At 39.2% G+C, this 16,063-nt stretch overlaps 1 protein-coding gene across 11 annotated transcripts in view; it reads left to right on the top strand.

The window, feature by feature from the left end:
• The window catches only part of EHBP1 (EH domain binding protein 1), a 319,529-nt gene that overhangs the window by 86,773 nt on the left and 216,693 nt on the right, over positions 1–16,063 (top strand). The gene's annotated exons all lie outside the window — the stretch shown is intronic.

The raw sequence follows: 16,063 nt of genomic DNA, 5'->3' as shown, positions 1-16,063 counted from the left end.
ACAACAGTAAAATTGCCTCATTAAAATAACTGCTCTATATGTGTATTGAAATCCAGTTGGGATGCAAAAATATTTTGCAATGTAGGGAAGCAATTTAAGCTAACATCAGAATCCTTCTTGCTTTAATTTCATGAACATTGGAGGGAACATGTGTGTTAAGAGCAGGATACTAAACTTGCAGTTCTTGAATTGCATTTGGCACTTCATGGTCTCTCTCACATGCAGCTTTTTTTCTTTTTATGATGATAATAACTAACGCTTATAAAGTGCTGTTCATCTGTAGGATTCCAAAATTCTTTGCAAGGGAGGTCAATATCATTATCCCCATTTTACAGATGGTGAAACTGAGACAGAGGGAGGAAAAGTGACTGGCCCAGGGTCACTCAGCAGGCCATCGATGGAGCTAGGATTTGAACCTAGTTGTCCTGGATTCCAGTCCAGTGCCCTCTTCACTAGATCATACTGTGCTTGTCTTGTGTGTTTAAAAAAAGATGACTACCTCTTCAGGTTGACCTCTGTGTATCCCCCTTATTGAGACAAAAGCGATGTGCTTTCAGAACTCTCTTGGAAAAGTTGATGAATATTTTGCATAAGTGAAAATGCACAAGATGGAAGGCAGGAATAGGGAGATCATACTAAAGTTAAGAAAAAAGCCCTCAAAATATTGAGAGACTTGTGATAAAATCGCCAAAATTGGCAACATTGCACAATATGGCCAGCAGAACTTTTAGGATAGGTGATGGTGCATTCATATTTATGTATTTATAATATAAGGAAAGAACCAAACTTAATCCTACAAATTCAACTTGGATTCTGAGAGTTAACAGAAAAAATTACGTTTTTCTTGTAAACGGAACATACTTGATGGAGAAATTATTGCAAGACAAACATGGTATTCCACAATACCATTGATAGTCACTTTTTAGAGCAGATTCGCACTTTAATTATTTGACTAGTGCAGAATTGTTCAAATACATCCAGTGGAAACACAGGGGTGTTCAGGGTTGCTTAATAGTACCATCAAAGTAGAATCCATCTGTTGTGCTGCTTAATATGCCAAATATTCTAATGTTCCATTGATTTAAATATCATGTTAAAAGCAGAAAGCAGTTTGTCTAGGAAAGGGCCATCAGCAAAGTAGTTCATTTATACTCTTGGTTTTTAAATGTCAAGTTTCTATTTTCATTTATAAGAATTACTAAATAGGATGTAGCTTAGTTATTGTTTATCACTTAGTTCTTTTCTCACTTAGTTCATTTTAGTTAAGGGAAGTCTCCAGCTCCCCTTTTCAAGAGTTCTCCAGAGCTAAGCAAAGTACTCTGGAAGCAACAATGCACTGTACATCCCTTCAGTCTACCCTTCTGGGTATGCTGTATTTGGGTTCCTGTGGCCTTTGTGTAAGTTCTCTTTCAAAGATTACCATGGACACTTGATGCACTGTTGGCAGGACTCCACCTCTTTTTCCTTTTACACAGGGAAAGATCTTGTAGTCATGTGCTCTAACATGATATGTGGAAATATCCTGAGGAATGAGTAGCACATGTGAGTGCTTAGGGTCTCTGCAGTCTTGTTTTGACTTGGCAATTCCCAATTTAGCCTTATTTCCACCACCACAACCCCTGGTAGTGACACTGAAAGGGGAAGTCATGCTAGATTCAATATTCCTCTCCCCTCAGTAGGTTGCAGCCTGACTGTCATTGGGACAGCCCTGAGATTATATATGTATGGATTATGCAGACTTTTCCAAAAACGGTATTGAGGCAGGTATCTCTTTCATTCAACATCTGAGTGAAGTGCCAAAACAGGACACTGGAGTTCCTCTGTGACCTTGGGCAAGTCATTTAGCTACTCTTTGCCTCAGATCCCCATCTGTAAAATGGGGACAAATAGTACTTCCCTATACCTCACTGGGCTGATGTGAGGCTAAATACATTAAAGATTGTGAGGTGCTCAAATATTACAGTAATGGGCACAATACATGTATCCAAGATAAATACTTTTTAGTCAAAACTATCTATCAATGTATTAAGAGGGACAAAGCAAGGAGGCAGAGAGCCTATGCTAAACCTATTCATCACCAGCTTCTCCCTCTTAGGAGCCAGTTCTCTATAGGTTTGTGAGATCTAAAATTTCAAAGGTGAACTTCTTTCGCCTTATGCACCAAACTCAGTGCCCTCAGACTCCTTTAGTCTTCGTGCTCTGCTTTTTATCCAACTCCAAGCTCAGCGATAATACTAAATATTATACAGAAAGAGGCCTTAAGTTCATTTAAAAAATAAATTGCAAACCACAAGCTGCTTTCACAAAGAGCTGTCTTGTAAATAGTCAAATAGAATATGGCTGTGCTGCTTTCTTTATTATATACACCCATCTGCTTGGTAATGTTCAGCCTTCCATGAAACATGCTTGATGTGAGGAGCTAGTCTGGAATCAAAAGTTACATTTTCACCAATCTCCTGAGTTATCCAGTCCCCCAGTTCTGTCTTAATAGCTGGTTTTTGTAAAAGGTGATTGAGAGCTGCACAGCAACTTTACATCTCAGGTATAGTTTTGAGATAGACTTGAAAGCTATAGGTAAAGCCAAAAAAAACCTGATCTGCTAATATACTTGAGAAGTTGGAAAAAACCTTTTTTAAGGGGAATAGCACCACTCAGTGGTGAACAAAGAAATGTATGTCTGTTTGTTTGAGAAACTAGCAGTTCTATTACCTTGGACTGATGCTTGCTTACACTTCAGAATAATCAGTTCTATAGAACACCCAATTGTTGAATATATTTTTAAAATCTCTCAACTCCCTGGAAAAGAGACTTTTGTATCCTTTAGCCTTTGGACTTTACATGTTTTTAAAAAGGGAACATTCTTGTCATTGAATCTATGGAGGAAAGATTATTGCTGGTAATATTGGGACACTTTAGCGCCCTCGAATGTCCTGTGTTTTTATGCAGGTTGCTCCTGTGCCCTCAAATTCTTCAGGACTCTTCTTCTTGTTATTTAGCAGCGCCACCAAAGAGTGATAGCAAAGCCCAGAATGATTCTGGGCTCGGAAGTTCTTTCATTAACCAAAGAATCTACATCATCCTAGTATAACAACTCTTTTTAGCTCTAGGTTTTGAGCCAGAACATTATTCAGACCAGCTAAAATACAGTAACAAAGAATTGTTTTTGCAGTACTTCAGAATGGCAGTTCCACTGTGCCCAGTATGCCAGATCACGTGTATTTGGCTTAAATTTGTAGCATCAGGTCTCAGCTGGTTAAGAATAACAACTTGATTCAAAATTATTCTGGGTTCAGAATGTCTTAATTAGCAGTGGGTGTGGCATGTGTGCAACATCACCCATTGATTCCCATAATTTCACTGTAAATAAATGTCATAAACTTTTAAGTTAACATCTATGATTCTATGCTTGATCTGATCCGTCTCCCTGTTCAGAGCTGGATTTTTCCCTACAGCACTTTTTAATGCTTTGCCTAGTCTAGTTTTAAAGTGCCTCAACAAAGGGAATTTCACCATTTCCCTTGGGTAACGATTCCACAGATTAATCCATCCCACTGTCAGCAACTTTTTCTTAATATTTCAACTTAAATTTTCATTTTCTCAGTTTCTTCCCCTCCTTGATGTTTATTTTCTTTGTATATTTATAGATGGCTCTATTGTCCCCAATTCCACCTTGTTTTAGCTGCACTATGAATATTTTGCTATCTGCATTTTTCCCCATCAGACAGATTTTCCCGTCTCTTCATTTTGATAGTCTTTGCATGTTGGAGAGTGAGAATTCCATAGCTAGCAATTAGACCTGTACCATACTCTTCAAGGGTAATGGGGTTTCAAGCAATTAAGGATTAATAATTGGTCTATTTTACCCACTCAGTTCAGTGAGCAATATCTTCCTTCATTGCAAAACTAACCCGGAGTGATACTCTCTCGAACAGATGATCATCCCTTCCCTCATTTCTATAGTGCAGTTTGAACAGGTACTGTATTTCACTCTGCTGGCCCTCTTTCCCTTCGTGATCTAACTCTGGGCCTCCAAAGTTAATTGTTCAAGAGATGACTTTGGTTGACCACTTCCTCGGGGAGAGGATCAAGAAGAGACTTTCCAGTAGAAAATATAAGTAACGGGGGAGATAAGACTATTAAAAACATAATTAGTATCTCATAGTTTAAACTGTGTTCTAAATTTCAGAACGCCTCTCCATCTAAGTGAGAGAACAGTGCATAATTATCCAAGAGTGCTTTTGTCTCTAGGATACTTTCAGCACTTAGAAAAATTTTAAGTAGTGCATGATCTAGCCTATGTTCATGCACAACTGAGCTTCCTCATAACATGGGCCTTTATTTAAAACTCCCTAGAAGACACAATTGTAGAAATGTAGTGAGTTTCAAATAAAGGCCAGTTATGTAGGGAAAGTGCATCAGCACTTAAGTACAAGATGTATTGAATGCTATTTGTAAATTTTCTGGTTGAAGGAAAGAGAAAGGGATGGGGGAGTGGGGAGAAGCTGGGAGGCAGAAGTACAAATGGCATTTGTAGTAGTTGCTAAAAGAAACCTCTAAAGACAAACTGGTCCCAGCATTTTGAAAACTTTCACTCACCCCACCTGCAAGGATGAAGGTGGAGAGCCTCCTGTTTGAAATAAATGTAATTCAAACAATGTAAAAAAACCCCTTATTTTCCCTTCCTAATATGTGCAGAATAATTTCTCTTCCTGTAAACATAACGACGAAGAAAGGCTGGACTTCCCTCTGAGAGAAGGTCATCCATTGCATCAAGTTCTGTCATGGTTTTATGGTACAGATAAATGGCTACTACTAGAATCTCTGTCTGTCAAACTCATGTTGTTTCTGGCTTAATCCTGCTCAACTAAATCCTTTATGATGGTTTCAGATCTTGATGAAGCTCTGGTTTCTCTGCCAGCTAGTAAATATGAAGATCCAAAGCCAAGTCTCGTTAATGTTTTCCAGGATTCATAGTAGGCTCCTCTGTTTCCTGTATTTTGTATCCATTTCTCTGTTCTGTTTGATATAGGTCCTTATACCATGTTTATCACCATACTATCTAAATGCTTTTCAAATAGGGCAGTAGTTACAGCACTGTTTCTCTAAATCACGAAAGTGGTCATAGCTGCATCATTGACATTGACCTTATTCCTTTTTTTATGCAACCGACTTATAGATTCCAAAACTAGAAGGAACCATTGTGATCATCTAGTGTGACTTCCTGTATGACACTGGCCATAGAACTTCCCAGAAATAATTCCTAGAGCAGATCTTTTAAAAAAACATCCAATCTTGACTTTAAAATGGTCAGTGATAGAGAGTCCACCACAACTCTTGATAAATTGTTCCAGTGGTTAATTATCTTCTTTGTTAAAATTGTACATTTATTTCCAGTCCCAATTTGTCTAGTTTTAACTTCCAACTATTCGATTGTGTTATACTTTCTCTGGTAAATTGAACAGCCCATTCATTATTAAATATTTGTTCCCCATGTTGGTTCTTATAGACTGTAATCAAATCACTCCTAAACCTTCTCTTTGCTAAGCTAAGTAGATTGAGCTCCGTGAGTCTGTCGCTATAAGGCAAGTTTTCTAATTCATTAATCATTCTTGGGACTCTTCACTGAACCCTCTTTAGTTTTTCAACATCCTACTTGAATTGTGGACAACAGAACTGGACACAGTACTCCAGCAGCGGTCATACCAGTGCCAAATACAGAGGTAAAAAAACCTCTCTGCTCCTACTCAAGATTCCCATTTATGCATCTGAGGATCGCATTGGCCTTTTTGGCCACAGTGACATACTGGGAGCTCATTTTCAGCTGATTATCCACCAAGACCCTCAAATAATTTTTAGGGTCCCTGCTTCCCAGGATACAATCCCTTATCCTGTAGGTATGGCCTACATTCTTTGTTCTTAGACATGTATATTTACATTTACTTGTATTAAAATACACATTGTTTGCTTGCGCCCAGTTTACCAAGTGATCCAAACCATTCTATATTAGTGGCTTGTCGTCTTCATTATTTACTAAAACATCCAATTTTTGTGCCATCTGCAAACTTTATTAGCAATTTTATGTTTTCTTGCAGGTTATTAACAGTTTGTTAAATAGCACAAGACCAAGACTTATTAGAGCTGCATCTTTGCCATATGCAGAAAGAGCACTGCTTCAGACTTTCCACCTTTCAACCACTGGTCCTCCAGGTGAATGAGAAGTGCTTTGTTTCTTACTTCTCTATCCTTCACTTGAAGGTGATTTAAGACAGGGTTATGAAGAAAAAACTGTCTTTCCCTTGAATAGCATGAAAGAATAATCATTGACATGTAGATACAGTCCTCAAGTGCAGACTCCTGACTGAGGACCAGTTCCTGGAAGGGACCATGCTCTGTGTGCTGCTATGCCCACACAAAGCTGCATTGACACTGGGGACCCATACAAGTGCAGCACTGCATCTATAAAAAGTCACCTGCAGGATTGAAACTGAACTGTTACTATGTTCTAATAGTGAGATATTGTGCTGGGTCCTTTGCATATGTATCTTCTACACTGATTTTTCTGATGTTCAGGGTTGTCCTTTCGGAACAATTGGGTATGCTGTTTTAGTCTTTTTGAAGGTTACGAGAAGAAAGCATCATGAAGGAGACACATCTACTGAATCAATTCCAAATTCTCCTTATCAGAGATGCCAGCCTTTTACATTGAGAGTGGTTTATAATTAGACCTCAGAAGTGTATCTTTTTTTATAAGATACACCCATGTTGCCGGATGTGTTTACGTACCTTAACAAGCAAGATCATTTTTAAAAATTTCTTCAGAAAACTATATCCTGTCAATTCACTGGGCTGAAGAAGATTGTCTTGCTAAAAGCTTGTAATATTCTACAGCAGATAAATATTGAGGTTGACTGATTTAAGCTGAAAAGTGAGCTAGGGCTCTCTTCTCTTTTGTTGTATATTGCTCTCGTATAAATTGAACCCAAACAAGTGTTATGGGTCGTGTCAATGGAGACTTATGTCCCCTAGGGTAAGACACTAAAGGGGTAGAGTGTATAAGTAGTAAATCAAGTGACACCAACAAATTAATTTCTGTTTCAACCCCATGTACAGTAGTTATGAACCATTAAAGGCTGAAATGTGGGACAAAACTTCAAAATGAGGGGAACATGAAAAATAATACTGCAGGGAAGTATTGCACTGTTGTTTCCAAAGTTTCTGGGGAAAAATCACACAAGATAGAACCAAAGCCAGTGAGACCTAGGTTGAAATCCTGACCCCTTTTGAAGTCAATACAGGTTTTGCCATTGACTTCATTGGAGCCAGAATTTCAATCCTGGTGTTTAGTTCCCCTCTCAGTTACATTGGTTGTATACTGGTGTTGCTACTCTGAATTCAGTGGAATTATTCTTGATTTATGCGAGAATCAAACCCAGGGTCTGGATGTCAGCAGACCTCTTCATCTGGCTAATTCTAGTACTAGATGTTTTGAAACAAATGCCAATTCAGCACAGTAACTTGAAACGCCTAGCACTTTTAGCTTGCTTTGCAAAAAAGAACTGGACTATCTGATAAGGTGATCACTTACTTCCTGATCAGTCACTGATCAGTTATTATAGAATCTTGGGTATCTCTTCTAGTGTATTTTTCAAGCATGTAGGATCTTAAGTTTAAATTGACTATTTGATTTATTAAAAAAGTTACATTGTTTGTTTTGTATTTTTTTCATGAAATAATGTTTGGCTTAAAATGAGAGAGAACCATGTTAGCCTTTTTCAGAATTAAATGCATGCATTAAATACTCTAGAATAGGAAGCTCATAGTTCAGACATGCTTTCCTGGTCCTTTAATTCCCCTGTCAGATTCTGCTGTATGTGATTATGTGAGCTGTGACTGGCTGGCTGTGTAAATTAGGCTGGATATTCTCGTCTGTATATAACTAGGAATTAAATGCTGTTTTGTCAGCCATCTCATTCTTTTTCTGCTTTAAATTTAATAGAAAATGAGAAAAGTTGTTTTTCCTTTTGCTTACATTAAATATTTAACACTTTGTTCTAGTTCAGAAATTTTTGAGATTAGGTTTTTGGAGCAAAACTCATAACAGTCCTTGTCTTGATTGGCTGATCGGTTTCTGAAGGGAAGGGTAGGAAAACTTCCCGAGTTTTGCAATGATTGGGTCTGATCCTGCATTCGTTACACATCCTCTCAGCACTGCTTATACACATTGAGTGAAATGCTGGCTGAATTGCAGTCAGTAGCAAAACTCCCATTGACTACAACAGAACCAAGATTTCACCCATTGTATTTAGTGGGTGTGTTGGATGTGCAAGAAATGCAGGACTGCACACCGTATTTGTGGATGTTTTTCCTTCTGAATGTTAGTACAGATGAACATGAGACACTGGCAGTACTGGCCTGAGCTAGCCATAGTGTGGGCAAATGCTGTGTAAGCTTTTCTAGACAACTTCATTTAAATTCTGACCTGCAGCAACCCTTATTCCTGAGCAAAGCCTGCCAGCCGTGACAAATTGTGCTAAATTATGTAGTACTATAACTTAATCTGCAGTGGATGTTTTACTTGTGACAAAACAAATATGAATCCAGGTGTCCTGAAATAAGACATCCTCTACTGCTCTTGAAATTCATATTAAATCATTTATTAAAGTGACACTATAAGGTTAAAAAAAACAACATTTCTGACCTTAATGAAAGTTTTGATAATTCAATTTGAAAGAACTTTTAAAACCTAATTTAGATTTTACCATTTATGCTGTTAACATTTTACTCGTTTTGGGCAATTAAAAAAGATTAGTCAGGAAATCTTTAAATTCAATCCATCTCTTTTCTATTGTACTTTTGAAAAATATTCATTAAACATTTGTTAATCTGAATCTTTTCCCAAAAAAGGAAACATTGGGCCCAAACTATCCTATAAATGATGAGAATTATTTCTGATGCAATGTTAATGACCATGCACAGTAACATTTTATTTTATAATAATCTCTATAAACTGAATCAAATAGTTTAATCAAGGGGCTTTTTTTTTTTTTAAACTAGGTGACCTTGCTGGTGGGGGATGTAATACTACATTCATTGTGTTAAAACATCTCAGTTTTAAAATAAGAAAGTATCTTATTTTGTGATATTTATACTACAATTATATTAAAGAGTTTCATAGATGAAAGATGGAAAAGGGAGAATGCTGGGAGTTGAATAGAATGGCCTAGTTATTACACTCTAGTTTTTATAAGCTCAGTAAATGCTGTAAACAATAACACTTACAATGGAATGAGTTTGATGACACATAATTTATGTGGTTGTTATTGATTCACAGCAATCTGTTTTCTAAATTGCTGGAACGATTTTGTTTAGTTTTTTCGTCTTACTTCCTGCTAGTTACCTTCTAATATCTTTCCTATAGCGGAGAGTGTCCTGTGTGAGACAGCTGACCAGAGTTGATATCAGATTCTTTACCAGCTGGAGGGAGGAAGCTGATAAATAAGGCAGTCAGCTCTGGAAACAAACCTCTAATACTACATTAGGCATGCTTAAAACCAGCAGTGTGTGTTTCAGCAATTCTTAGCATATGTTTATTCATAGAAAAGCAGCAGTAAAATATACTTGCCAGTGCATACAAGAGACTGAGTCTGCATGAGGTCTTTTCTTTTTCAAACATCAAATATCAGAACAGTGTCTTGGTAATTGGTTTACAGTGGGATTCTAATCTCACTCCAGATGTAAACTGAGCTGACCAGCTTGTCTTTTAATATAAAAGTATTTGTTTTCAGAATGTTCGAGTGCCCTGTTTGTGTGCAGGTGTACACCCACCCACCCCCACGCACGCGCACACACACAATGTGTTCTCTTGATACTGTGCAAATTCTTTTATTTAAAATGCTGCTCATTGACATAACATTGTGTTATACAAATCTCCTTTTTGACCCTGGGGGACAGTGACCATTCAGCAAATACCACTATCATGGAAAGGGTATAATGCAAGACACTCAGTATAAGACAAAAGAAGAAGACAAAATTGCCAACATCATTTAATGAAAAATATTTTTGACACAAGTTGCCTCCTCAGGCAGACAGCTTGGGAGTCCAGTTAACGTGCTGATGGGTCTGAGACAATACTTGTGCAATTGCATTTGAACAGTATGCAAAAATGTGTCTCTAAAAGCAAACCCTCAGAATATCCATTATTATGTAAAATTGTAATTCTGCGTTAAGTAATTGGATGTGGGTATAGCTGTCAATAACCAGAACATCATGCAGTGCATATTATCAAAACGATGTGACCACCAGTAACGTGCTGGCCAGCTGACCAAAGGGTTGTGGTTTGCACATGCTTTTAGAGATACCATGTGGCAAGGTGATAGAGCTGAGTGATTGATTGTTTTCAGCCTCTTAGAGTAGGTTGCAACTGATGCAACTGTCACATAATTGAAAGTAGCAACCTACTAGTTGCTAGTAGGTTGCTACTTTCAATTATGTGACAGTTGCATCAATTTTAGAAGGAACTGAAGCAATTGGTCTTCATAAGTTATTTGATACCATTAAATTTGGCTCCACTCCATTTAATTTTCTATTTGTTTTCCAGTGTAGTCTTCATTTTAAAGGAGTACTACTTTCTCAAATGATCTTTATATGTAATTTATAACTCTTGCCTTCTCCCCTTTCATTGTTTTCTAATCTCATAGGGCTTTGAAAATAAAATTTCTCAGACTGTATTGTCTCTTTATGTTTTGAATGGTAGCAATATAAGTAAGTCTTTAGTTATGTGGGGGAAAGAGCTAAGCCATTCTGGAGCATAGAAATAGGGGGTGTCTGGTAAAAAGGTGGTGAAGTCTGTTAATTGGGATAGGGTTGGGGAGCAGCAGCTGAAAGAGAACAGGGGGCAAGTCCTGAACAGTATATTGCTCATTCTCAGTGCTCTGCACTGAGATACTGAAAATGATGTGTCCACCATGTTCTAAGGGCTGGTTTAGGTTAAATCATTTGTCTGCACTCAATGATATGGTAACCATGCGTTTCCCAGCTGTTTGAAAAGCAGTGTTTAATGAGACACCCACCGGGATTAACTCAGTCTATTTTTGCCAAAGAAACATTTAAAAACAACCCACCAACCAAGAACCAAATGCCTTAGAAGCAAAAGAAGCCATTATCTTTTCTACCATTGCTTTCCAAAATGTGGGCATCAGAATTGGCTCTTTTTAAAATAAATTCAATGGAGTAAATCAACAGATCACAGCATCAAGTACCAGACAGTACTTTCTGCTCTAATCAAGCAGAAGACAAAACAAAATGGAAAGCTTTAAAACAACTAGAATATGGACTCCTGAGCACGTTTTCTTGTGTTCAGATGTACTCAGATTTGTCATGTTTAAGCACTGACACGGAGGCTAAATGCCAGGCCTTTTTTGACTCATCAGAAGGTAGGTGTAGTGACATTTGCAATGAGAAGTAAAATTCTGAGTGCTGTCTGAGCCACCGACTGCTGAATCTCAGCTCTTTGTGAGGTATGCAGAATTCTGACTCTCCTGGAGGAGTGTTTTACAGGGTGAAGCTCTGATTGATCTCTAGGGTCTAGCATCAGAATGACCTCACTGCACCTGAAGTGGTCGGAGCTGTTGTCTGGCTTGTAGGGAAAAGTGTTTGACCCCTTTAAGAGCCAGACAGTCAGAGAGTGACTTGCTGCAGCAGCTTCCTACCAGGTCAGTGTGGGGATGCAGACCCTTCCCTCCCCAAGTGACTGGAAGAGAGGGGGGAGTACAGTAACTCCTCACTTAACATTGTAGTGATGTTCCTGAAAAATGCGACTTTAAGCGAAATGATGTTAAGCGAATCCAATTTCCCCATAAGAATTAATGTAAATGGGGGGTTTATGTACCAGGGAAATGTTTCTCACCAGACAAAAGACTCTCTCTCTCTCTCTCTCTCTCCCTGTGTATACACACATACACACAATATAAGTTTTAAACAAACAATTTAATACTGTTCACAGCTATGATGATTGTGAAGCTTGGTTGAGGTGGTGAAGTCCGATATTTCCCAGGGAATGCCTTACTGCTAAATGATGAACTAGCGCTCGGCTGAGCCCTCAAGGGTTAACACGTTGTTAATGTAGCCTCACACTCTGCAAGGCAGCACAAATGGAGGGAGGGGAGACAGCATGGCAGACAGAGACAGACACCCTGTGTGTGGGAGAGAGAGAGATGCTCATTACCCCTTTAAGTATGCTGACCCCACTCTAAGTACATTGCCTTTTTAAGTAGATCAGCAAGTTGAGACAGCAGCCACTGCAAGCAAGCTCCCGCCATCCTAAGCCCTGTCATGTTGCACACCCCCCCTCCACCGCTCTATGGAGATGGGGTAGGCAGGGGGACACGCTGACATTAGTGGCTCCCCCCGCCTTCCCTCCCCCCTCCCCCCCCGGACGTACAGCAAGCAGGAGGCTCCAGGGAGCAGCTCCAAGGCAGAGGGCAGGAGCAGCACACGGCTGTGGGGGGAGGGACAGCTGAACTGCCGGCAGTTGGTAGCCTGCTGGGTGGTTGCTGCACAGGGAACTTAAGGGATCTGATGGGGGGCTGCCGGCCCACCCTGGTTCCAAGCCCCCACCAGCTCGCTCCAACGGGCTGCTCTTCCTGCAAGCAATGGACAAAGCAGGCAGCTGCCAAACAACGTTATAAGGGAGCATTGTGGAACTTTAAACGAGCATGTTTCCTAATTGATCAGCGACGTAACAATGAAACAACGTTAATCGGGATGACTTTAAGTGAGGGGTTACTGTACTTTGATCTACACCAGTGCAGGAAACACTTCTTTTACCTGGACTAGGCAGAGCAGGGCCTATGGAAGTAGTTAAATACCAGGTTTTGTCATGATGTGGTGTGGGCATTGTTAGTTGCTCCTTTCTTAGTGGGGCTGGGAAGGAATTTTTTCCCTCACCACCATATTGGCCAGTGTGAGGTGTATGTGGTGGGGGGCATGTTTCACCTTCCCCACAGAGAGTTTGGGGCTTATGTGGAGCAGACATGAAACAGGTTAGGCTATGAGGTTGCAACTCATTATGCAAGCACAGGGTGGATGTCCAGTGCATGTGCTCCATAGAGAAGGGATATGGTGATCAGATCAAATGGATTGGTAAGGGATTTAAAGGAAGTATTCTTTAAAGGAGCTGAAACAAGGGAGGTTCGAGAGTCCTATGACTGGTATGGCAGGGATCTAACCCTTTAATCTAACTCCTGCTTTAATCTTAATTTGAGATGGGAGATGGCGAGATCCCAGAAGTGGTTTGGCTGGGGACCAGGATGGGTAAAGGGGGCAGTCCCCCGTTGGGTGTACATAACTGATTATGGAATTACCTGCATTGTATCCTTTTATTTGCTGGGTACTCTGACATTTAGAAATTAAATTGCAGCCTAATTAAACCACATCCAGTTTCTCCTGTCCTCCTGGCGTAGGTGGACAACTGCAGCTTGGCTAGAAATTATTGCTAGAGTAGGTAGGAAAAACTTTTTGAAAAATGGTGCTTCTACTAGGGTCTGACCTGCCTGGATACACAGCTCCCTTTCTGCGGTCAGCCCAGCTAAAGGAATGAGACTGTTCCACTATGAAATGCATGAAGGCCTGTTGGCAGCTTCCCAGCAGTTGAGACCAGCTTTTCACGGCTGCAGTTACAGGGGCGTTTATTTCAAGCAGCTTGAGAAGTGTAGAGGCAGAGCTGTGACTGAGGAAAAGCATCAGGCAGTCCCAGTCCTGCAAAAAGCACAGTAATTGCAAAAGATGTCCCCTTCTACCTGCCCCCCCCTTTAAAAAAACCCTCAAAGGTGGCTAGAAATCACTTTTAAATCTCAGAGCTGAAGAAGCAACTTTGGAGCCGCACTGAGTACTTCAGAACATGTTAGAAGGGATCTGTAATGTATATTCTATCAGGGATCTCTTAATGACCCGTGACAGATGGCAGGCTAAAATAGCCAGGTAGGATGGATATATAGTTTAAAGACCTTTGTTCTGTTCACATCCCCCAATCCTCTGTGGGGAAAAATGTATTAGATTTAATATGGTGCTGAGCACTATGATTCTTGTTTGATTTCCAAAGTTTCATGTGAAACAGTTGACACCTAGGATCTGTATGTACACTGAAACAATTATTGTACCCGAGACTCCTGGTCAGTCAGAGCAGCAAAAATGTTAGCTAAGAGAGAGCTGCCTGTGTTTTACAATATGGTATCTAGACAAGTTGCATGAGAATTCTGGAGGACAGACATTCAAGGTAGTTGATGTCAGTTGCCTTCACTGCGAAGAAAGTTTTGAGACATTAAACATTTTATGCTCCTCAGAAGTCTCTGAGCTACAGAAAACATGGATACAAATAATATGTTATCAATGATCTCTAAATAAAAATGATTTGGGTTTTTGGGGTTTTTTTGGTTCTTGTTAGTGGGATTTTCATTTGAGATATTTTAATGGTTTCTTAAGGAACAGAAATAAATGGTAGTTCTATTTTACAGGATGTATTGTAAGGATATGTATCAGCCTGATGTTTTAATAATTGTGTCATCAAGCCATTAATTATCTTTTGTGCCATCAAGGGGTAAATTTTGTATGTCACTTATAATTTTTGTAGGATAGAAGGCGGAACAAATATTTATTACTGTAAGAAATATAGAAGGCTGGCAAATGGCAGTAAATTACTGAATCTGTCAAGTATTCTAGGCCTTCAATTTGTTGAATTAACAGTTTCTATAAAGCCCACTTGTGTCTATCCTAAAAGCAAATGGAAGCTGCAAGTTCTCATCTCTCTCAGGAATTGGCCCAATATGAAGAGAAATGTTTCTGTGAACTTAATTTTCTTTTTTTTTTTTTTTTTTATTTACAAAAAAAATCCCCTATATTTTCGGAAACCTAAACATACCACTATTGGAAACTAGTTTTAGAGAGCTTACTTTCAGAGACTTGTGTGGCCAGATCCTCAGCTGATGTAAATCAATGGAGCTTTTCTGACTTATGCCAGCTTTATATTTTGCTCAATAGGGCATAAAATGTTTAAATAAATAAATAAATAAATAAAAATGCTGTCTAAAACAAAATGAATTTACTGCACATTCATCATCCAAACTAAGTAAAGTGTAAAAATCAAACAGCAAGAAATTATTTGAATTTTAAGAAATTTGAAGTGATGCGTGTAATACAGGTAAGGAATTTTTGATGTTTTTATCTTTATTCCTTTTAAAGTAAAAGGGCTTTTATTTCATTTTAGTGAAAATGAAAAAAAAAAGTTAATTAAAATGAGGGAATTGTCACCAGTTTGTTGCTAATGTTGCAATCTGTAATGGAAAGGAGAAACCAGACAAGACTATATGGTCAGATAGTCTTGCAGGGAACAAATAAATGCAGCAAAGGAGGAGAATGACCGAATGCAAGCCAAAGTGGAATAAGGGCAAAGGAAATACTCAAGAAAAATTGAGTATTTCCCCCCCCCACACACACACACACACACCACCACCTTTCTGCATGTGTGTTTGGGCCCTTTCTAACACCACCACAGCAAAGACATGGGTGGGTGATGGCAGGAAGAGCTCCACCCACATGTAGTGTTCTGTTGAAGTGATGTTGGCATAATGAATCAGAGCACTAGCTGGATCGATCTCTGGCAAGGTGCTTAAGTTGTATATTCAGTTTGTCAATCACTGGCAGTCTTGTCACGCCACTTAAGTCTTTGATGTAAGGGCTGGCCTAAGTAGCAGCATTCCTTGGAACACATGCTTTGGAATTTGTTGGTCTTCCATTTTAATATGTTCATACCAAGAAAGCCGCCAAAATCAAACCAGCGCCGATGGAGGCAGTTGCTCAGTTCACCTTTAAATACTCTGATTTCTTAGCTTGTCCTGCTACGTGGTATGAAGCAGGTTATGAAGACAATGAGAATCCAAAATATCAATCCAGTGTTGTTTAGCTTTCCTCAGTGCCCACATTTCACTTCCGTACAATAGAGTTTGTGTAACCATGGTTCGATAGCTCTGTAGCTTTGCAGCAAGCTTGATGCCACAACGTCCCCACACAG

This window comes from Natator depressus, chromosome 3, assembly GCF_965152275.1.
Source record: "Natator depressus isolate rNatDep1 chromosome 3, rNatDep2.hap1, whole genome shotgun sequence".
NCBI lineage: Eukaryota > Metazoa > Chordata > Testudines > Cheloniidae > Natator > Natator depressus.
This window is presented reverse-complemented; position numbering and strand designations above follow the sequence as displayed.